Below are 25,019 nucleotides of genomic sequence, written 5' to 3'. Positions count from 1 at the left end.
TAACATACATACTGTACTACTTTGTATATAATTAGGCTGTGTGAGGCCCACTCCCATACAACAGGCTACTGCCATCTTCTTTGCATGCAGCACAGTAGCCTTAAATTATGTTGAGGTGCAGACAAACTCATCTACTGACATGTTTGTTAATGTTTAACATCGTGTATATGTTTATCATCACGTTTAGACTGTGGTAAAGCACATTAGTACAGATGTTCCGGGATAGATTTATAGACAGCATAATGTTTACATCAATGACACGTTACCATATTTCAGTGAAACGTAAATGTTTAACATAATGTGGTAATTATGCTAAAGCATATAGCAGAGATGTTAGGGTTAGATTTATAAACAGTGGAAAGTTTGCAAGTTGCAACAATAATAGTAAATTATAATGCAATATAGTAAAACATAAATGTTAATGTTTAACATCCGTAATATTTACCCAGACTCAGAGTGAGTTGTTCAGATGTTTTAGACAGATTTATAGACAGTGGAAAGTTTGCATCAGTGTAGCCAATACTGTTGTCAGTCAGCTGTAGTTATTCTAGTCAAAGAGTTTTGAATGTTTGCTTGACTGCTTTTGGCCGTCCTGTGAGCCAATAAATAACTGATGCAATAGACCGATTTCAATTAGGGTGCGGTTCGGGCCTCCAAATTAATTTATAGCTGTCGAATAGCGGGGTGGGGTGCGGTTTTAAGTGCAGGTTTTCAAAACAACACCCATGCAGGACACTGAATCAAGTGGCTGGTGTTTACAAAGGACAGGAACTGGTAGAATGAATAGAATGATTATTCTTTCATCCACTGATTGTCTCTCGATCATCGCTGTGGTTCATCTGAGAAAACAATTATTAACACATTCTAACGTACAGTAAGCTGGGTTGAGTTGGGTTGACAATAGGGGCACGAGGCCTTTGGCTGTTGTTTTGAGTGTGGACAGAAACGGTCAAGAGACGAGGCTGGGGGCAGTGGTGGAAGAAGTACTCAGATATATTACTTAAGTAAAAGTATCAATACCACAATGTAGAAATACTCTGTTACAAGTAAAAGGCCTGTGTTCAAAATGTTACTTGAGTAAAAGTACAAAAGTATTGGCAAAATATACTTAAAGTACCAAAAGTAAAAGTACCAAAATGTTTGAAAATAGCAGATCTACAAGCTCACAACGCGTCGCATCATGTGAGCTTTTAGATTAGATCTAAGTATAAAATAGTGCTAAAGTGGCTAATGTATGTTTTGATATAATATATCTGCTAACTAAAGTTTTCAAATAATTGTAGTGGAGTAGAAGTAAAAGTATTGAAAATTGGAAATACTCCAGTAAAGTAAAAAATATTTGACTTAAGTACAGTACTTGAGTAAATGTACTTAGTTACTTTGCGCCATTGGGCTGGAGGTTGAAATGTCACTGAACTGACATGACAGATTGCTACTGTCATCTACAGTGAGATGGATTCCTCAGTGTCTCAATAATAACTGAAGCGCTGTCACCATCATGATCATTTAGCCGACGATTAATGGTCATACCGTTAATTGCGATTAATGATTTAATTGTGTTTTCGGCATTGAACATTGGAACACAATAAAAAAAAAAAATACATTTCTCTTCGTCTTTCAGGCTTTGTAATCAAAACTCGCACATGCCAGATATGACAAATGTTTAAATGTTTTTACCCAACCATTTTTTAGAAAGTAGGAAAATAACTATTTAGTTCAAATAATTATGATCAGGCGATTATGTAATAACTATGACAGGCCTTCTGAAGCATGCACATGGGTAAAAGTTAACTTGGAGAAATACTGACAGAAAAAGAAAGCGTTGGTCAAAGATCTGTTGTTTTGGGAAACTGGAATCTAGTGTGATGGATACATTATTTAACATCAGACTTTATTAAGTCCCTAAATCCCTGACGGGGCTGTTCTTTTTGCAGAAGCAACCCCACTAATCCGTCCCCGATTTGAAATGGAGGTCATTCCAACTAGTAAAAAGACCAGAAAGTTAATTAATACGGCATCTCTAATCCTATGGGTGGGAGGTCTTTTCTAAAATTAATACATCAATCACCAAACGCACTTCAGAGACAAGTTCTAATGAGCTTTAAAGTACAATTAGAAAGTAAGTCAAGAAGGCACCGCAAACCGCGAGCAAATGAGCCATGACAAGGATTTGTCAAGCTTTGTTCGGTCTTCAAACATCGCCGTCGTCGAGCAGAAACCTTGTATCTCCGTATTTCAACTTTTTAGATTTTTGGGGCAAATGAATGCCTATACTTCGTTGTACAAGAGTGTCACAGAAATCTACAAGCTCACCACGCGTCGCAACCCCTGTTGCGAGCTTGTAGATCTGCTATTTTAAAGACATTTTGAACGTGAAAGTGGTCAAAATCTGTGGGGTTTATGAATTATGGAACCAATGAAAAGTATTAACAAGTGTTTGTGACTAAATAATAGCTACGTTGGATCCACTGGAACACAGGTTATTTTTTTTCATATTTCCTGAAATGTAACGCTTTTGGACATACAAGGTTTCTGCCTGACAGCAACGACATAATGCTTCTTTGGAAGTGTTAGTGGAACTGACGCGCCGCATCGTTAACGTGAGGTAAGGTTCCCGCCTGATATTAACCCACATGAATCTCTCAGCCAAGGTTCTCCTCAAGGCCTCGCCTCACATTAACCCATTCAGACCGGGAACGCAGCCGTGTCATTTTTAGATTTCTTTGGCTATTCAAAAATATTGAAAAATCTTGGGCAAATCTTTGAGTATATATATATTTCCAAACCGAACATTTGCAACTCAAATCTTTGCGTCTGGGGGGTCCCTGGAACAAAATATTTTGAGATGGGGGTCCGCGGCCAAATCCATATCATTTTGGGGGTCCTTGACATGAAAAGGTTTGAGAACCACTGATATAGAAACATCGTTTTTTTTTTTTTAACTGTTAGGATTTAGAAGAAGTTTTGTAGAATTGGCCTCAGGCCTTAATGGGTTAAGACATACGTCTTTATGCCACAATGTCTGATGAGGCCCTGAGCGCCGTCGTCTTCTTACCCTGAACACTAAGCAGGAGTATTTTAGACAAAATGTGCCGTGTCATCATTTACACATGGTGGCTATGCAGGAGACTAGCCATCTAGGAGAGGGTCTGGCTGTCTTGTCTGTGTTTCTGGAGCTAATCTCCTAAACCACTGGACCGATATAAGCACCAAGTGTCTTGTGCACAGTTAGGCTGTACAGTAGAAGCCTACCTCCACTCATTTTCTTTCGCATAAGTTTGACACTTTCTGAAATATTCAACTTAAAATATCTAATGGAATTAAATGAGCCTGTGATCGCACTGAAACCTCATTTTGAGTAAATAGGTCATAGACGTCACAGGCTGGTCGATCCACATAATTTCCTAGTTTTTTAATAAACATAATCTCAATAGTTTGAACTTAAGATACAGAAGCCTATTAAAAGCAAATTGTATTAAGAAATAGCAGCCTCAATATACAATTTCATTTAATAGGATCACACTATTAAATGATCAAAATGTATATCAAAATGTATATGCATGTTTACAAAACAGAACTGCATCACATCGCCTTTAATGGTTGTCAATATTCACCTTTATGCAAGTGTATGCATCTTGACTGCTGTAATGACTAAATTCCCCCCTGCAGGATCAATAAAATGCAATGTTATCTAATAGTTGTCTTTTTTGTTTCGTTTTTAACTTATACCCTATATATTTATTTAACAGGGGTGTCCCCCGGGATCTACACAAGGTCCGCTCCTTTTTTTCCTTTACACCAAATCTGTTTAACTTAAGAGTCGATCACAAGCTTGTAGATCGGCTATTTTTGACAAAATGTCAGCTCCAGAATATAGGGATGTTAGGGTTCATGTGTTTGTGATTTATTTTTGGACAGGAAGAGTGTAAAGAGACATGAAATCTTAGGGTAGAGAATAGGAGAGAAATGCAAAACATGACGGGAGGGGAGTTGGATTCAAACCCCTCCCGAGGAGCATGTGGTCAGCGCAATCAACGAAGCCACCAGGCAGCCACCTCTTTAATTGAGGTGTGGAGAGTCCACTTGTTTGGCAGGTTCTCTCTCCAGCAGGTAGTTTAACTGCCCCCCCCATCTGCTGTCCCTCCCGCCTCTGACTGAACCTCAATTAGACCCCATGACATGGACAGCAGGTGGACGCAATTAGCCCTCTGCTATAGGACACAAGAGCAGCAGTATAATACAGGTCCCTGACCACAAGAGATGGAGAGCTGCACGGACCCCGAGTGTTGTTGGAATGGTCAATTAGAGCAGTGATTCGCAAACTTTTACATTTCAAGGACCCCACATAACTCCGAGAGCATTCAAATGGAACCAAAATTGACCCGTAAGTTCCATTTCTACACTCTCAAGAGTTACAGACCTGTAAAAGGTCCATTTGGAACCCTATTCCGTAAACCCTGAGTGCCCCTGGACCCCACTTTGAGAACCACTGAATTACGTCCGGGTTCGGTATCGGCAGTCGATGTGTCCTGATTTTTACCCACTTTCATCGTGCAGTCTCTATTTTGGGAACGTCGTTATAGGTGAAATAAAATAAAATAAAATTGAAGGATTTTCAGAAATAGCCAATATATAAGCTATTTTTGAAAATTTCGGAATAGGGCTTCACTGGTTAAATCTGGCATCAGTTGGACTCTACCGTCTGTCCATCATTGTAGAGTTCATGACAGGCTGTGAATGGATACGACCCTAGGGGACGTCAAAAAGCAAAACAAAAGGAAAAACTAAAGATAAAGGATAACGGCAATCTCCCGTTCGAAAATGAAACGGAAGCCGCATGTCAGGAAAACACATCGACAAGGAGTTGAAGACAAACCAGTTCGCTGGTCAAGAGTTACAGACCGGACCATTTATGTATCTACGGGTTCGGGTTCAAAATCCATCACACTAATTAGGCGGCGGAGCAGAGAACAGTCACATGTGAACAATGGAGCCGTGATGGATTCTCAGCCGTCTCGCCCATCTTTCTCTCTCTGTAATCAGTCTCTTCCTTTGTCTGGCAGCAGAGAGGGGCCCAAGGACAGAAAAAAGATTGTAGCCATTTGTCAATTGGCAGTGGTGGAAGAGGTACTAAAGCAATATCACATTGTAAAAAAATACTGTTACAAGTATAAAAAAGTACTGTATTAAGTACTACTGTAAGTAAAATAATTCATTATGCAGAGCCATTTCACCCAAAAAAAATCCTCGCATTGCTGCGAAGTAATTTGTAAAAAGCTGTCAAATAATTGTAGTGGAGTAAAAAAATATTTTCTCTCCAGGATGTAGTGGAGAAGTATAAAGTATAAAAAAAACTGGAAATACCCACGTAAAAATTCGACTGAAGTATCAGAACTTGAGTAAATGTACTCAAGTTACTTTCCACCATGATTGTAGCCATTTGTCATTGGTTCCATGTTCCTCACAGAATCGAAAAACATCCAGGTAAATGTTCTCCGGCGGAAATGTATTTCCTTGATATCAAACTCAATATCAGCTGGTATCTGGTAGTATGGTTAGATTTCATCTCTGTCGGGTGGAAACCTCATATGTCCAACACTGTTGCATTTCAGGATTCAAATTCTAAAGTATCAAAAGTAGCAGATCTACAAACTCGAAACGCGTCGCTTCGCGCCACGTTTCGAGCCACGTTTCGAGCTTGTGGATCTGTTACTTTTGATGCTTTTGTGTGACGCTGTAGTGTGATCAACTAGGGTGTCAATTTACGAAAAAACTCAGTTAGAATATGGAGATGAGAGGTTTCTGCCTGACAGCAACGATTTGCTGGAGGAGATGAGGGGGAAAATCCATGCCTCTGGTCATTCATTTTGATGTCCGGCGGGGATACGTTTTATACCTGCTTCTGGTCAGACTGAATTAAATACATGCATTTCCTTTTGGGAAATGTAGACGGTCTAGATACGTTTGATATTTATGTTTGATAACATGACAATAAAATGTGAACTGGATGTTAGCCACATTAACCCCATTACAGGGACCTTTTCAAAATGTGTCAAAAGAGTTCACTTATTTTTGTATTCAAGAACAGTGAACATTGCAGATCTACAAGCTTTTCCTTTTCAAAAGATCTTCGAAAAATATTTGAATATTTTGGAAACATTTTAACAACACAAAATATTTTCAGATGGGGGTACGCCGTCAAAAACATATCAATTTAGGGGTCGTTGACATGAAAATGTTTGAGAACCACTGCTGCAGAAATACTGTGATGACTTAGGAGTTCCAGCTCTGAACCATTAAGCTGCATGTGTCTTCTGTTTGAGACTCTGTCCAACTCATTAGGTCCGCTGGAGAATCAACAGACACGCTTCATTGGAAAGATCACATTCAGCCCGCTGATGCTGTGTGTTTGTAATGAGCCCTGCCGCTTGTGTGGTCATGATTTCTGTCTTGTTGCACAAATAAACCAGTCTGTGGAGAGGAGCTAAATATAAAATAGCTAAATATGTCCCCCTTGTTTCAAAGATACATCGGAATGTGTTTTCAATCGTTGTCGTTTCCCCCCCCAGCTAGCATATTGGAGAATATTGATCAGCACCAGCTGTAGTCAAATTCCCTTCCTAAATATAATTTACCGTAATAGTGCAACAGGGTGTGTGTGTGTGTGTGTGTGTGTGTGTGACTGTGTGTGTGTGTGTGTGTGTGTGTGTGTGTGTGTGTGTGTGTGTGTGTGTGTGTGTGTGTGTGTGTGTGTGTGTGTGTGTGTGTGTGTGTGTGTGTGTGTGTGTGTGTGTGTGTGTGTGTGTGTGTGTTCCATAGGGACCCTTGAGATCAATGTAACACCTGAGGTTCTCATGAAAGCTGGGGTTCTCCTGGGTTTGAGACCACCAGGTATATATGTCACAGTACGTTTGGAGAACCAGTACGATTGAAGACAGAGCGCTCGTTTTTAGGCACGGGGCTCCTTCGGGGCGAGGCGGGGCTTTTCGAGACAGGGTTTATTAGCGAGGCTCGCGAGGAGGAGGAGGAGGACGGCGCTGCGAGGCGGGGGGTTATTACGCGAGGCTCGCGAGGAAGAGGAGCCTCCTCCTCCTCCTCCTCCTCGCGTTTTAAACCGTCCCGTCCTCTCCTTCTCTCCTTCTCCTCCTCCGAGGAGGAGGAGAAGGAGAGCGCGGAGAGGCGGGGCTTTGATGCGCCGACGGAGACCTGTCTTTTGTTGTTCCCCCCCACATAGCAACCAGGAAGCTACGCTAGGGGAACCATAATATCTATGAGGGGAACGCTGAACACGCGTTCACACGCACGGCGCGCCGACTTAGTGGAGCTTGAGGCCGAGGAAGCGCGCCCTCGCGCCTCCAGGCGCGAGTGCCCGCGGTGACCGGCCGACGCTCCACTAGTCGACTCAGCGCCGTTTGATTTGTAAACCGATAGGGACAGAATAGTTCTTTTCATGGATCACTGTGTGTGTGTGTGTGTGTGTGTGTGTGTGTGTGTGTGTGTGTGTGTGTGTGTGTGTGTGTGTGTGTGTGTGTGTGTGTGTGTGTGTGTCAGGGAGAAAGGAAAACAAAAGCCAGAACACAATAAAAGTATCTAAACAGTCCTGCTTTCAATAAACCAAAAAAAGCATGAGCGCGTGCGCGTGTGTGTGCGCGTGTGTGTTTGTGTGTGTGTGACTGTGTGTGTGTGTGTGTGTGGCCATATATGTTTGTGCACAAGCCTGGCTTGTGGCTCCCTCTAGTGCTGGGTGGGTGGTAAAAACGAGCGCGCATTCTTCAATCGTACTGGTTCTCCAATCATACTGTAACATATATATATATAGAGAGCAGTATATGAATAATGCTTCTTCAGCATGTTTTTTTATTTGTATTTTATTTACATCAGCACTTCTACAACTACACCTAAAACGCTCACAGCCACTCTGTCAAAGCTCACATGAACCTTAAGGAACAGAGATCAAAGAGCCTTATATTCATATTAAGGACCATGTACTGCACCTTCACCGGAGTACAATGAAGCTCCATGTGTAACACACCACAGTTGCACATGCAAGTTAACAGTGGGCTTCAGAAATCCCACCTATGTTTAGCTATTAGAACATTCGGTCACTGTGGTTTTGAAAAATGTTGTTAAAAAGATATCAGAATCAGAATCAGAATCAGTTTTATTGTCACATCACAGGTTTACAAGGTAAAAAAGTGGGTGAAATTCTTTTTTGTACATCGTTCCCATCGCAACGTTAGTTTCCATAGAAAGAAGAGGGGGGGGGGAGAAGAAGAGGGTGGGGGGCAGGTGGGAAGGAGATCAAAAACAAGAGAGCAACAGAAGGCCAGACAAGTTATCTACAAGTTATTAACTTCAGTTAAAGTTCATAAAGGGATTTCAATTTTATCCAATCAGGAGTGAGAGCTCCACAGAGATCATTTTCAAATGTTATAGAGTTCCAATTCCAATTTTGTCTGCTTGTTTTTTGTTTTGTTTCATCTCTTCCAATTTCACTTGTTTATCCTGTATACTGTATGGTCTCTCTCCTGATTGGATTAAATTGGTATCCCGATTTGTGCTGGAGAGACGGGGCGACCGGGCCGCTACTTAACAAATACTCTGTAGCAATGATTATTATAAAAGATATATATAATTTACACCCCCTTTATGCCAAATTCATGAAAAATACTGTGTCTTAGAGTCTTACGCATCTTTGATGTATCCCAAATCAATGACCTTACAATTGTGCACACATGAACACCGTTTACAATCACCTTTGCCTGTGGTTTTCCAGGATTGCATATTTCCCTGTAGGTATATAAATGTAGCACACAAGTAAAAGTTTTTATTCAGATTAGACCGTGGAAAACCAAAGAAAGTTAATTACACTTATAACCCCAGGGGAAATTAAATGTGTGCACGAAGTCCTCGACTGTAACTAGAAAAATGCAACTACAGTAGTACAGTATGTAACTGTGACGGTATGTACATAGACTGGATCAGAGTGGGCAGGGCGCATTGAGCCACTGTCAACCTGATGTCCCCCGTTTTGGGCAGGTAGGTGACAGATTTATTTTTTCTTTCCATTCAAAAATTGCAAAAATAGCAGATCTAAAATGTCTTGTGAGCCGTTTTAATAATTTGGGAAAATAGGTCGTAACCACTTACTGTACATCCTGTATACTTAATTGACCAGGGTCCCTCAGGGCTCTATGCTAGGTCTGCTCTTTAGCTCTTCGCTGAAAATAGCTGATCTACAAGCTCAAAATGCGTCGCAGCGTTTTGATCTTGTAGATCTGCTACTTTTGGCAAAATGTTCGCCCCAGAAAAGGATGCTACCTAGGGCCGTTGCTGTTGGGCAGAAACCTCATATCTCCATGGTTAAGTTAACACATTCATAATACCAGGTATTAATTCATTAATTCAGTCGCCACTGCCAGCGGTTGGCTGAAAACCACTGACATAGCATTTAAGACAAGATTTGTATATCTTTGACATAGGCCGTCATTACAGAGCTTCGAAACTCACAAAAAGGGGCTCAGATAGCCTTGTACCTACCTCCATCAGACTGCTGAACATCTAGGTCTGGTGGAGCCCCCCCCCCTCCCCTCCCTCCCCTCCCTCCCCCTCAAGCACGTTGGACTATTCCACCTGATGGACGCTAGTAGTGAACACGCTAACACATAGGCTGCAATATAATATAATATATTATTTTTGGGCGGTGAAACCGCCCCTATAAGTGAGGTTTGGATATTTGTACAACAAATCCTGCGCTGTGATTGGCCAAAAATGTACCCCGCCTACCCCTGCACCGTGATTGGCCAATCACAGTCTATTCAGGACTGTGATTGGCCAGTGTCACATGACACATGTGCATAGCCCTATATAAGAAACCATAACTTTAAAAAAAACATAAGTTTGTTTTTTTAAAGTTATGGTTTCTTCCATCATAAAGAGTGTTTCAATAAATGTATTTATTTTTTGTACATGATTGGTTGACTCCATTCAGTATTGTGATTAGCTAGCAAGACACCGCCCACTTCACACAGGGTGTGATTTTTATCATGCTTTTAAGTTTTATCATGCTTTTAAGTTTTATCATGCTTTTAAGTAGTAGTTTTAAATGTACGTTGTGTCTTTTATAGTGACATAGGACAGGTATAGATGTATTGACTGTATGTTGTCTTTTTTTTTTTTACCACTGCACAAACGAAGTTCCGAAAGGAAAATAAAGTTGTTTGAATTTGAATTGAAGACATTTTGTAGAATCGGAACCTCAGGCCTTAATGTGTTAAGAGACGGCTGGGACACACACTACCTGTCCCCGAGTTGGCACTGGCAAGAGTCCCAGAGTATTCAGACTACTGGGACAGGTTTACATCATGGTTGGCATGGTTACCACACGCCCTCCTCCCTATACAGTCAGGGCCAAATCAGCACACAGATGCTTCTTGGGGAAATGAGAGCAAACTTCTAATCCACTCATCATCGTTATGAGCAAAACAAGTCATTCCTATCTCTGACATGAAATTCTTCCAATAACGCAAGAACAGACGTCTTTGATAGAAGGGGAGAGGGGACTAAAAGCCGGACAATATACCACTACCACTGAATGAACCTAAATATATTTGCAGTGGTGGAAAAAGTACCAATTTTTTTTACTTAAGTAAAGTATCAATACTGCAATGTACAAATACTGTTAAAAGTATACGTCTGGTAATCAAAATGTAGTTGAGTAAAAGTACAAAAGTATTCGCATCAAAATATACTAACCAAAAGTAAAATCAATAATCATTGTGCAGAATGTCCCATTTCACAAGTTCAAAATGTATAAACATCTTTTGAAAATAGCAGATCTACAGTACAAGCTCACAACGTGTCGCATCGCGATGTGAGCTTGTAGATCGGCTATTTTCAAATGGCCGAAATGTATATAGAGCTGAAGTGGTTAATGTATGTTTTGTGATAATAATCTAAATCTACAAAGTAACTATTAGGCCTGACCTCGACTAAGTCGACTAGTCGACTGGTTAGTCGCGGGGGGTCCGAGTCGACTGCGTGTTTCTTAGTCGAATCTAGTCGTTTTTTTTTTTTTTTTTTATATATGGCCAAAAATGTTTTAAATTGTTTTTTGGCCAGGTCTACACCTGCAACCACACGTAACTTCCACTTAATTCTTCTTATTCCTCGTCTTTGTATTGGTATTGTTTGTGTTGGAGCGCCTCAGTGCGGCTGCAGAGTTCATGTGCAACCTCTTCCAGAGAGAGATAGACACTAGAAACTCTGCTGGAGACACAAAACAAACTGTGTAGACTTGGCCCTTTGAAATAAAATTTATTTTGGCCCTAAAAAAAATAAATGTTTTTTTTATTAGTCAACTGCCAGTCGACTATTGGCAATTAGTCGCCAATTAGATTCGACTAAACAAATCCTTAGTCGGGGACAGGCCTAGTAACTATTGTAGTAAATAAAGCTGTCAAATAATTGTAGTGGAGTAAAAGTACAATATTTGCCTCTGAGATAGTGGAGTAGAAGTAAAAGTATTGAAAAGGGGAAATACTCCAGTAAAGTGAAAAAATACTCAAGTGTACTTAAGTAAAGTACTTCAGTAAATGGTAAATGGTAAATAAATAAAATGGTTAATAAATGTACTTGTTACTTTACACCACTGTATATTTGTACAATACAGATTTACTAATAAATATAACGAGAGGGGACTACAAGCCGGACAATATTCCACCACAGCTGCTGGGACCTAAATATATGTATTTGCCAAGTCCAGATTTTCTAAATATACAGCTAGAGAACCAACATAGAGCCACACATACAGTAAAGTAAAGTGGTGCTGACGTAGGGATCTGAAAACACCAGGGATTCAAGATGCTCTGATGTCCTGCTGCAGGCTGCACCTGAACTCTTCATCACACCATCATCATCATCATCCTGTTCATTCATTTCAGTGGCTTCGTCTCCCAGCCATGGGGGTGGGCACGGGGGGGCTTTGTCCTGTCCTAACCTCCTATCGTCACTGTCGGGCAGAAACCTCCAATGTCCATTATTTCAACGTTTTGATGTTGGTTTGTTTTTTTGTGAATTAACAGTGTCACGCAAACGTAACACAAATAACCGACCTATACGCTCACAACGTGTCGCGATGTGAACTTCTAGATCGGCTATTCTTGCCATCTTTGAAAGTGGTTAAGTGTGTCTTTGGGTTTTATGAATATTGGAACCAATGTAACCAAAGTATTAACAAGAGCTTGTGACTAAGAACTACATTGGATCTGTTGGAACACAGGTTATTTTTGTTCCATCTCCTGAAAAGTAACGGTTTTGGGCATTGACAGTGACAGTAATCTAGTGTCCCCCCCCCCCCCCCCCCATCTTTAACCCATTGAGACCTGAAGCCGATTCTACATGTCTCCTAAATCTCAACAGTATTCTGAAAAACCTATGTTTCTATATCAGTGGTGCTCAAACTTTTTCATTTCAAGGACCCCCAAAATTATATGTATTTGGCCGCGGACCCCCATCAAAATATTTAGTTGCAGGGACCCCCAGAAGCAACGATTTGAGTTAAAAATGTTCGCTTTAAAAATATATATATATTCAAAGATGTGCACACATTTTCACGATTTTTCAAAAATAGCAGATCTACAAGCTCGTAGCGCGGCACTCGGTGCCGCGCTATGAGCTTGTAGATCTGCTATTTTTGAATAGCCCAAAGTGTAAAATAATGCTTTTTAGCTCAAATCTAAAAATGACACAGTTCCAGGTCTTAATGGGTTAATTCTCTGGTGTCTTCACTCTCTCATTCTTTTTGTTTCATTCACTCTTTGCTATTCTTTCACCCCGTCATCGCTCAGCAGAATAGTCTCTTGTTCATTTTTATACCTCGTTGTGACACATCTGAGCGAACACACCTCTGCGTGCTCACAAGCTCACTGACCCGACTAAACCGAAACGCTCCTCCTAACGTGTGTGTGTGTGTGTGTGAGTGCGCGTGTATGCGTGCGTGTGTGTGTGACAACAGGCCACTTAAATTAAGCATGCAGCAGCGAACGGACACACACCATTGAGCATGGCACACCACAAAGCCAAGGACATGGGTACAAGCCTCAGAGATCCACAGTCCACACACACACACACACAAGTGTAAATCTAATATATCCTCCTAATGCCCGATTTATGCTCCGTCGTATGGTGGTGTCGCGTGCCGAAAACAGCAGATCTATAAGCTCACAAAACGTTGCATCCGTGACGCGTTGAGAGCTTATAGATCGGCAGTTTTCCGGCTGCAACACACCGTCGTACGATGAAGTATAAATGGGGCTTTAACCCATTCAACCGGGGGACACATCTCTGTCATGTTAGATTTCTTTGGCTATTAAAAAAAAACAGATATACAAGCTCCCAGCGCGGCACCGAGTGCCGCACTATGAGCTTGTAGATCTGCTATTTGTTTTAAATCGTGAAAATTTGTTCAAATCTTTGAATATATATATTTTTAAAGCGAACATTTGTAACTCAAATCTTTGCAAAAATATTTTACTAATGTTCGCTTTGAAAAATATATATATATACTTAAAGATTTGCACAGATTTTCACGATTTCTCAAAAAAAATTGCAGATGTACAAGCTATTTTTGAATAGCCAAAGAAATCTAAAATGACAGAGATGCGTTCCTGGATTGAATGGCTTAACTCTCTCCTGGTCAAGTTCAGAGGACTCAGATAGCTCAGAGGACTCAGATAGCTCAGAGGACTCAGATAGCTCAGAGGACTCAGATAGCTCATTGCTTATCGAACAGGAGGCGGAGCTGTCACGCGTCGCGGTGATCAACCGCGACGGGAGAAGACGACGACGACAGGCAAATGAGATGCACACACCATCGACTTTTATCTGCGCGTATCAACAGAGACCTCGCCGTGGTGACAGCGCTGATCTCTAATCTCGGCATTTTCGTGCGGCTTGGCTGCAGTGCAGACGTTAATGCTATAACACTAACGGGTAACGCAGACTGACAGATAAAGAGACGACTGCTATGACTCGGAAATGTCTGATGACTCCTAGAAAACAAAGACAAAATAAGATATTTGATTAGTCTTTGAAACCAGCCCTGAAACCATGCCCAAGAATAAACTGTCAGAAATGCTCAGGCGTCATGTTTGTCAAAAGGTCATGTTTTTTGGAGAGTTAAGACATTTCTTTTTAAGGCATTTCTGTTTTAATAGACTGTGCTATAGCGTAGCAGCTGTTGGGCAGATGGCTTGTATGCCCCCATTTCATCTTGTTGTTGAATAAATATCCCTTTTTGATATCTTGAAGTGGCCAAGTTGCAATTGGTGAAGCATGTGGCCCGGTGTAATATTTACTCACACAGGATAAACAACGGACAAATAAATGAGCAGAATGGAACTGGAACAATATAAAATTGTAGCGGATAAATGGGTACTCTCTCCTGATGGTTGAAAACTTGCAACCCACCTGAAAATGTATTTCGGCTTATTAAAGAGCTGCTGAATGAATGCCCAGCAATGGGACACTAGGGTTCATGTAATACAGTAAGTACAATACACATGAAAAAGTTTGAAAATGATTTTCAACTTCTTTATTTTCTCTCTGCTCTCTTTAGAATTGCATCGTATGCCCTGAGCTATCGTGGAGAGTGAGGTTCCAAACGGGGCTATTAGCTTCGATGCTATTTTCCCAGCTATTATTATATCAGTTATAATAATAGCACTCCTGACCTGAATTCAGACCCAACTACACCTGACAACAAACTGGGGCCATGACACACACACACACACACACACACACACACACACACACACACACACACACACAGGAAGGGAAAGGTGCTCCATGCACGCACACACACAAACACACACACACACACACAGATTTTATTAATGTTTATTTCTTTCTATTTTCTTGTTTGTTTTTCCATATTTAACCCTAACACAGAAAATAGCTGATCTAAAAGCTCACAATGTGTCGTACTGCAACGCGCTGTGAGCTTGTAGATCTGCCATTTTCGGTGCACAACAATGGCACACACACCGTATAAATCAGGCATAACCCTAACCCCTAAACTTAACTTCTAACTTCTGCCTAATCCTAACCCTATCCTGAATCCGTTTCTAATCGTAAGCCTAACTCCCCAAATATGTTTTAACCATAAAACAACCGTTCATCTTTTGAGGACCAGCAACATGGTCCTCCCTCGTTTCATTATACTATACTTGTGGGGACATTTGGTCAAGTATAGTAATACAAGTACACACAAACGCACACACAGCTGCTCTGAACATGGCTTTGCTCAGTCAGCTGGCTCCGCACATGACCTTAATTTCAGCAAGCATTCTTTGATAGTTAAATCAAATGAGTGTGGAATGAGTCGTTGCGAGACAGAGAGGGGACAGTTTAACGAACGGGACACTTTTTGGTGAGGACCGGGTCCTGTTTGGAGGTTAATGGGGGAGACAGAGACCAGGGCTCTCACTGAAGGTTAATGTGGATCCGACAGAATGAGTGCCTGGGAAGGTTAATGGGGATTGAAGCCGAGGGCCCAGGCAGCCTTACACAAGTAATTGGGTAAATGTGTGACAGAGCGATTGGAGTTACTAGAGTCCTAACAAAGTTACGCGCGCGCACACACACACACACACACACACACACACACACACACACACACACACACAGAAGCCACGCACTGTGACCGTTTCCCCAAATGTAAAGTGTGGCTTGACTTTAACCCATTGATACCTGGAACGCATCTGTGTCACTTTGTTTAGATGTCTTTGGCTATTAAAAAATAGCAGATATACAAGCTCATAGCGCGGCACCGAGTGCCGCACTATGAGCTTGTAGATCTGCCCCCATTTTGATTTGATTTTTGAAAAATCGTGAATAAATATTTTTTATATTTTTTTCAAAAAACTATTAGGATTTAGATTTTTTTTAAAGAATGGCCTCAGGTCTTAACTCATTCACTGCCAGAATTTTTTTTTTTTGTGTTTGACAAACTGCCAGAGATTTTTCATAGAAAAAGAAAGTACTCAGGAGCCAAGATACAAAATGTTTAAGTTTTAAGTTAACAAGGAAGTGGATTGGAGTCTAGATCTTCAACAAATCATATCTCCTTGGTCTTTAGGTTAAAAATTAAATAAATAAATAAGAAAAAAAAAAATATTATTTTTTGGAAAAAATTAAAAGTCGTTTTAGTCGTTCTTGGCAGTGGGGGCTTAAAGGACAAAAGTCGTTTTAGTCGTTCTAGGCAGTGAATGAGTTAAAGGGTTAAAACCAAAGTCCACACAAGCTCTGGCACAGACCACACTCTCTCCACCGACCGGCGTGTTCTGGCCTCACGTCTCTCAGCAACAAACACCTCCATTAAAACAAACAAACGCCATGGATTCCTGCAAAAGAAATTGTGCAAATACATCAAAATGCTCTTACCTATGGAAGCGGTGCGATTAATTCACAGAGGAAGGAACACGACACGTCGGCACATGGAAGAGAAAGGGAAAATAACAGCCGTTAGTTCATTTGTACCGACACTAGTAATTGGGATTTGTAAAAGTCACCCGAGTCCAAACAAAGTAACACCCAGCCATCAGCTGGGTGAAGCTGAAACACAACTTCCCTTGTGGGATTAATGTGTATGTCTCTCAGAGACACACAGACAGATTTTATGGATGCTATTTTTATTTATTTAATACTATTTTTAAACTTTAAAATAGACAATTTCGTTCTTTTGATTGTTTGTCGTTTTATGTTGCACAGCACTGCAATAGCCTGGTTCCAGACGAATCTGCCATTGCAAAAAAAAATGCCCTTAGCAGATTAGGTCTGGCCCCTCTCAATAGAAATTGGATTTCTTTCCCTCCGAAGTTGTGAGGGACCAATCAGGGCCCGGTATGCAAATATGGGGCGGGTTTATCACCAGAGGCATTTTTTTAATTTGCCCCTCGGAAATGCAGGTTCCACACAGAGATTCCAGACTAATATCTAGGCAGTGATATTAGTCTGGCCATGCCAGGCTAGCACTGCAAGTGGCTGAGGGGGAACAGTATGTAAGTACAATACATAGGGAAATTGACAAATAAAGTGATTCTGATAATAATAGCTACAACTGAAAACAAACTGGGGCCCACACACACACACACACACACACACACACACACACACACACACACACACACACACACACACACACACACACACACACACACACACACACACACACACACACACACACACACACACACACACACACACACACACACACACACACACACACACACACACACACACACACACACACACACACACACACACACACACACACACAAGGATATTTATGCATGCAGGGAGCGTCTCTGTGAGCCACACTTAGAGATTTAAAAGACAAGGTTCCTCTCTGTCTTATACAGTTTCCATCTCTCATATCGTAGCTCTCTGGTAGAAACCTGGTATCTTCATATTTCAACTTTTAATGTTTTTTTTGTGTGTTTGTACATATTAAAAAAACACAAAGTAGAGCATTTGCCCTACTTCGTCATACAAGAGTGTTGTACAGAAGTAGCTGTGGGTTTTATAAATATCGAACCAATGAAAAGTAACTTGTGGCTAAATAATAACTACATTGGATCCACTGGAACACAGGTTCTTTTTCCCCCCCATTTCCTGAAAAGTAACGGTTTTGGACACGATGAGATAATTGACCTTCAACAAAGTGCCTGTGACCTTGGCAGTGGTGGAAAGTAACTAAGTACATTTACTTAAGTACTGTACTTAAGTACAATTATGAGGTATTTGTACTTTACTTGAGTATTTCCAATTTCCAATACTTTTACTTCTACTACACTACATCTCAGAGGCAAATATTGTACTTTTACTCCACTACAATTATTTGAAAATATTAGTTACTAGTTACTTTGCAGATATAAATGATCACATTATAAAACACACATTAACCACTTTAGCCCTATTTTATACCTAGGCTATTTGAAAATAGCCTAGGAAGCTCACAACGCGTTGTAAGCTTGTAGATCGGCTATTTTCAAACATGTTAGTACTTTTGCTTTTGGTACTTTAAGTACATTTTGAGGCCAATACTTTTGTACTTTTACTCAAGTACATTTTTAATTCCGGACTTTTACTTGTAACGGAGTACTTCTACATTGCATCATTGATACTTTTACTTAAGTAAAAAACGTGAGTACTTTTTCCACCACTGGACCTTGGAGATCACGGCTAAGAGTAATCATCTTCATCTTGATCTTCATCGTCTCCTCTTTCTCACAAAACCATTTTTAATTGAGTGACTGAAAATGTCAAAGAATATGAAACTGGTTGTGACTAGATTGACATCCTATAAAGTAGTGGTTCTCTTTTCAAGCTGATTATGTGCACAATTTGGCCGCAGATCCCCATTTGAAAAGATTGTGTGCCAGAGACACCCATAAGAGAAGACTTTAACTGTTGTTAAAAATGTTCCAAAATGCCTTTGTAATGCTTGTGCTCACAATGCTTGTAGATCTGCAATTTTTGAATATTTTCGAAACCTTTTGCCTATAATGACTTGCCCAAAATAGGGATTGATAATTGTGTATTTTATGAAATTCTCGATTATCAATTACTTTTTTGTAATTGATTAGTTCGATTAAGTGTTGCATGCCTGGCACAGCTAAAACCTCTGGACACTGAGAAGAGGGTAAGACAGAGCTAGACAGGAAGGGAAAGGTGCTCCATGCACGCACACACACACACACACACACACACACACACAGTTGTCAAAGCTACTGTCCGTCCATCAGCACACAGTTAATTAACTAACTCCATCAACCACAAACCTAATCTCTCCTTCTGTCTGTGAACATATCTAAGCTGTGCGTGCGTGCGTGCGTGCGTGCGTGCGTGCGTGCGTGCGTGCGTGCGGACACACTGAGGTGGTGTGTAATTAATTTTATTCTCCGTGATAAACATCTCTGTGAGAGACCTTAACACTCACTCTGTCGGTTGAACCACCCCCCGCCCCCCCTTCTCTGCCCCACTCTGCCTCCCTCTTTCACGCTCTCCCCATCTCTTTCACTTTCACTCTGCCTCCCTCTTTCACACTCTCTCCATTTCGCTTCACTCTCTCTCCATCTTTCTTTTACTTTCTCTCCAACTCTTTCACTCTCCATCCCTCTCTCTCTGCCTCGCACTTCACTCTCCATCTCTTTCTACCTCGTACTCTCTCTCTCTCTCTCGCTCTCTCTCCCCGTCTCCCTTTGCCTCACTCTTTCACTCTCTCTCCATCTCTCTCTGTCTCGCTCTTTCACAAGTGCCATATGTTCCAATTAAGCTCCAGACCTTATCTGTCAATAGCACACATGGATGGATAATATGTGAAAATGATTTCATTTCAAATCCAACAGATATGCATGCAATGCTTTTAACCGTCACTTCCATATCCTCTGGGCATTTACTGGATCGGCTGTCCGGCTGATAAGGGTCTAATAAACCATTGGTTCTCAACGTGGGGTTCCAGGGGGTCCCCAGTTATATATAGTTAGGAACCAAATGGACTCTTAAGGGTCTGTAAGTCTGAGAATGGAACCAAATGGAACCAAATGGAGGGTCCATTTGGTTCCATTTGTACACTCTCATTACAGACCCTTAAGGGTCCATTTGTTTCCTAACTATCACTCATTTAGCTTGGGACCCCCCCAGGACCCCTTGGGGGGTTAACCCATTAAGACCTGGAACGCATCTGTGTCACTTTAGATTTCATTGGCTATTCAAAAATAGCAGATCTACAAGCTCATAGCGCGGCACCGAGTGCCGCGCTATGAGCTTGTAGATCTGCTATTTTTTGAAAAATCTTGAAAAATATGTTATTTTTTAAAAAATTCAAAAAACTGTTGGGATTTAGAAAACATTTTTAAGAATGGCCTCAGGTCTTAATGGGTTAAGGTCTTAGTGCTCATATAATTGCCACTCCACTCACTCACATATTCAATTTCACATTCGTCTCTGGTCAAATACCAACTATATGGACATTTCCGTTACTCAAATGGACTATTCTGTCAAATATATAAGCAGACGTTTTTTCCGTACATTAATGCCCTATTCATCGTACAAGAAAATAGATTCAAGCTCACAAGTTCACAATGTGTAGCGATATAATATATGGCAAGGCCATTTTATTTGTATAGCACATTTCAACAACAAGGCAATTCGATGTGCTTTATATGCTGTGATTTAGTATCATATTATGCTACTTACTCAAATAAAAGTATCAATACTGCATTGTAGAAATACTTCAATTTTTATACTTCTAAGTTTTCAAATGTATAAAAAATCTTTTGAAAATAGCAGATCTACAAGGTTACAATGCGACACATTGTGAGCTTGTAGATCGGCTATTTGCAAATGGCCGAAATGTATATAGGGCTGAAGTGGTTCATGTATGTTTTGTAATATTAATCAAAATCTACAAAGTAACTAGTAACTTAAGTTTTCAAATAATTGTAGAGGAGTAAAAGTATCATATTTTCCTTTGAGATGTAGTGGAGTAGAAGTAAAAGTATTGGAAATTTGAAATACTAAAGTAAATACCTCAACATTGTACTTAAGTACAGTACTTGAGTAAATGTACATAGTTACTTTACACCACTGGTAGTTTGTTTTCCCTGTTCAGGTTAAAAGCTACAGCAACACATGGCAGGCTGACCTTCAACCAAGAGATCAGTCAATCCCACGTCTCACCCTTAGTACGAAATGGTAGCCTACCTAATGTTGTCCTATCTGGGCGCGGTCACTCCACTTGAATTCCACAGGAGTTAAGACACTCACACATCCCTCTTCTGGTCTCCTAAACTCCTAAATGACACAGAGACACAGGAATTCAAGGGACGTTTGGGGTGTCTCGGTTTCTCTCCACAGTCTTTGCCTTAACAGAACACTGTGGCTGTGAGCAACTCAGCTGCAGCTAGATTAAATTAATTCATGGGTGTGTTAGATGTAGGTGTGCCAATGTGCATTGTGCAAGTATTGACGGTACTGTTGACTGCTGTCAACTGAGCTTGGTAGAACCGGTTTTGAACATGTTATCCTCGGTTGAACTACAAAGGACCCTCAATTTACAATGTCACTCCTTCCTCCAAAGCAGTGGTTTTCAAACATTATCCGGTCAAGGACCCCCCCCCCCCCCTCCCCTCTGAGAATATTTTGTGCCAGGGACCCCCATAAGAGACGATTTGTGTCGTTTCAAAAATCTTCCAAAAGTTTCCAAAAGGAAACCTTGTACGTCCAAAACCGCTACTTTTCAGGATATGGAACGAAAATGTTCAGAAATGGTGAAAATAGCAGATGTCTATCGGCTATTTTCACTTTCGCTTCTGCTTCATGGTTCACGCTCTTGTATGACGAAGTAGGGCATGCAACATGTGGAGATATGAGTTTTCGGCCCGACTGCAACGAAATGTTCCTCATGTCATCCTAACGTACAGCTTACACTATAACCGTGTTTTATGGTGAGAGCTGTTTGCTGTTTTGGTGACGGATCGTTCCAATAAAGCACCGCGTTGAACTGAGAGGCAGAAACCGGAAGTGACACGGAAAACACGGCCGTGGTCGTCAGTTCGGGTTTTAACCGCGGTGCCAATAGAGGGAAAGGAAAGTGAAGTGGAGAGAGAGAATGCTTTTTCCATCGTTCCATCGTGTTGCAGCTACTTGTCCCACAGAATTAACAATGCACAGCTAGAGGCTACCACAGTGTGTGTGTGTGTGTGTGTGTGTGTGTGTGTGTGTGTGTGTGTGTGTGTGTGTGTGTGTGTGTCTCTCTCTCTCTCTCTCTCTCTCTCTCAATCTGGACCTTAATAACTGCAGCCAAGTGAGAGATGATCATCACAAGAATAGAGAGAGAGAGAGAGAGAGAGGGGGGAGGGTGAAAAGAAAAGGCTCAAAGAAAAGAAAGAAAGAAGTACTGATGGACGATGGGGGCGGGGGGTAAAAAGAACGAGAGATCCCCAGTGGAGAGTGAGAGTGTAAGAGAGAGAATGAGACAGAGAGGTAGAAATGAGGACTGTGTGTAGAATGGAAGTGACAGCACACACACACACACACACACCCAGAGTTGTACTCAGTTCCACATCACTGAATATAAACAATAGCACTTCTGAGCAGTTCTCTGTTCTCATCACATAACTTTGACCAGGTCCAGGACAAACTCTCTCTCCCTGTGCTGTCATCTCATCCAGACTCCTGGCCCTGGTGCTTTCAACACCAGCCACTCCATTCCTCTCTCTCCCATCTTACACTTGCTTTCTCTGTCGCTCTCTCAATTAACCCATTCAATCCAGGAACTCATCCGTGTCATTTTTAGATTTCTTTGGCCATTCAAAAATAGCAGATCTACAAGCTCATAGCGCGGCACCGAGTGCCGCGCTATGAGCTTGTAGATCTGCTATTTTTGAAAAATCGTGAACATTTGGAAGGGAAGGGAAGGGAATATATATATTTTTTTTTCCTCAAAATATCTTGTTCCAGGGACCCCCCAGAAGCAAAGATCTGAGTTACAAGTGTTCGCTTTAATTAATATATATTCAAAGATTTGCACAAATTTATATTTTGAATAGCCAAAGAAATTTAAATTGACACAGATATGCTTTCCCGGTTTGAATGGGTTAAATTACATTTATTTTTTATTACTTTATTGGCATGAGTAAACATATGTTTACATTGCCAAAGCCAGTGTGGAATAAAACAATCAAAACTGACATACTGTATGTACAGTTAGAAGGGAATAAAGAATTGTGCCAAAAAATAGCTTAGCAAAACCATAAAAATGTTCATTTGCTGTTAGGAATAGTTATATACACACGTAGGCAAGGGTCGCTTGGTATAAAGCTTTTGAAGCAAATAGCATAACTTTTTAAAGGTTTTACAGTCAATTGATATAAAACCTTTTAAGACAAAATGTTCAGATGCATTTCTCTCTCTCCCCCTCCCTCCTTTCTTGCATCTCTCTCTCCTTTCTTAACGATCTCTCTCACTCTCTCTCTGGGCAGAGGGAGGGAGGGTTTTAGTGTATGGTGGGAGATGATGGAGATGTAATTTCTTTTCATTTTGACGTTAGCAGGATAATCACAGTTTTAATGGTTTGCATGTTGTTATTCTTGGGTTTTTCATGTTATTTTGGTCAATTTCGCCCTCGCTCACTCACACGCTTTCCCTCTGTGTAGAGCTCTGTTCCCGTCCCTTTTCCCAAATCTCTCTCTCTCTCTCATGCGTTCCCCTGAAAGCAGAGCTGCTTTCAGCCAAAACTCTCCTCAAGTCAACTCTTCCCTCTCGCTCTCTTCCTATGCCATGGCTCCGCTCCGCTTGCTGTGAGCGCACGGCAGAACAAACTGTTGGACACGAGTCAAACATCTGATGAAAAACACCAGGACCGCTGATTTATCACGTAAGGGTGTGTGTGGCCGATCACTCAGTCAGTCAGTCAGTCAATCTGCTGAGGTAAATCAAACACACCTCTCAAGTAGCTCCCTCTCTCTCTCACACACACACCCACACCCAAACACACAAGACACCCACACCCACACACAGGCTATCCAAAGGCGTCACGGAAAACATGAACCTGCAGCCTCTGGCTGAAATGTTGAGATGAGTTCAGACTCCAGGGAGCAAGAATTGACGTGCTTTTGAGCAAGGCACAATTCAAAACGTATTTTCATGAATAAAATGTTATTTCAATCAATCTGTATGGTACGCAGTAAGTTAATACAATATAACTAGCACATCTGTATGGTAGAGTATGGTAATACAATATAACTAGTAGCCTACATCTGCAGTGGTTGATGGTTGCCATACTGATTTGCACTGCTGCCTAGCTTGGCCAGGCCAGTCTTACAAAGTAGCTAAGTTAAATAAATAAAAATACCAAAACTTAAATAAAATACAAAATACAAAATGCAATCAAGTACAGGTGAATAGGTACATGTGGGACATAGAACCAGCCAGCCAGATCCTTCCTTCTCCCTCTGGGAACTGAAAGGAGAAGCTCCTTTTTTGTGATGTTTATTTTCAAACCAATGAAGAATAACAAAAAAATAGAATCGAAACAAAAAAGTTCCTTTTGGATGTTGTCACCAAAGTACCAATGTACCAGGTAATATCCGGATAGTTAATTAAATGTAACATTTAACAAATGGTTCCAAAAGGGCACGCAAGGCTCCATTTGTTACACTGAGTTATTAAAGACTGAAAATTGTAATGTGTAACTCACTCGTTGTGTGCAGTGTGCAGTGTGCGTGTGCGTGTGTGTGTGTGCGCGCGTGTGTGTCCGTGTGTGTGTCCTTCAGCAATGTCCTCCGGCAAGTGTGTGTGCATAATATTACAGTATTGTGGGAGGAGTCGTCTCACTCCTGATTGGACGATGGGAGGGCCACAATGTCTCGCTAGCCAGCAGGAGTTTACTAATCACTCTCTCTGACGTGCACACACACACACACACACACACACACACACACACACACTAATGAGATGCAGTATGTCTGCCTCCTGCAGAGTGACACACATGTGTCGTTTCCCTCACACCCTGCCAGTAACAGACATCCTGCACTGTAAAGTCCTGGGTGTTCATTACATGTGTATACTCACTGTCAATGAACATTGAACAATCAGGATTTGACTGTGTTAATCTACAATTCGTACATTTCATAATTTAGGCAGATTTAGCAGACGCTCTTATCCAGAGCAACTTAAGGTAGCTCTCCACGCACCGAAGTCGGCGGCGATAAGTGTTGGAAAGCGTCGGTTGCTGAAAATCTGCCGTTGAATGCCCATGGGTACGCTCACGCTGTCGCATCGGGTCGCAAGTTGTAAGGAAGCGTGGAAAGCACCTGTAAACCTGTGAAGTGATGTGACAATCAATTTGCAGTTGAAGCTGACAGTGGGAATGATAATTTGCCTGTCACTCTATAGCTGAAAATTACACTGTCAAGTGCAAGGACACTTTGGTGGAGGTTTAGGACTTTAGGTTG

The 25,019-nt window shown here is 41.2% G+C and overlaps 1 protein-coding gene across 4 annotated transcripts in view; it reads right to left on the bottom strand.

Moving 5' to 3' along the window:
- Nucleotides 1-25,019, bottom strand: part of LOC308080091 (plexin-B2-like) — a 259,483-nt gene that overhangs the window by 195,297 nt on the left and 39,167 nt on the right. For 2 of the 4 annotated variants that reach the window (XM_080421826.1, XM_080421828.1), the window contains exon 2: nt 20,767-20,856. The exons of the other annotated variants lie outside the window; for them this stretch is intronic. The gene's annotated coding sequence lies outside the window, so the exon portion shown is untranslated. The remainder of the gene's footprint in view (nt 1-20,766; nt 20,857-25,019) is intronic. 4 annotated transcript variants of the gene reach the window in all.

The sequence above is a fragment of the Gymnoscopelus braueri genome, assembly GCF_963280865.1.
Source record: "Gymnoscopelus braueri genome assembly, chromosome: 23".
Taxonomy (NCBI): domain Eukaryota; kingdom Metazoa; phylum Chordata; class Actinopteri; order Myctophiformes; family Myctophidae; genus Gymnoscopelus; species Gymnoscopelus braueri.
The sequence above is the reverse complement of the archived record's forward strand: the minus strand, read 5'-3'. Positions and strand labels throughout refer to the sequence as shown.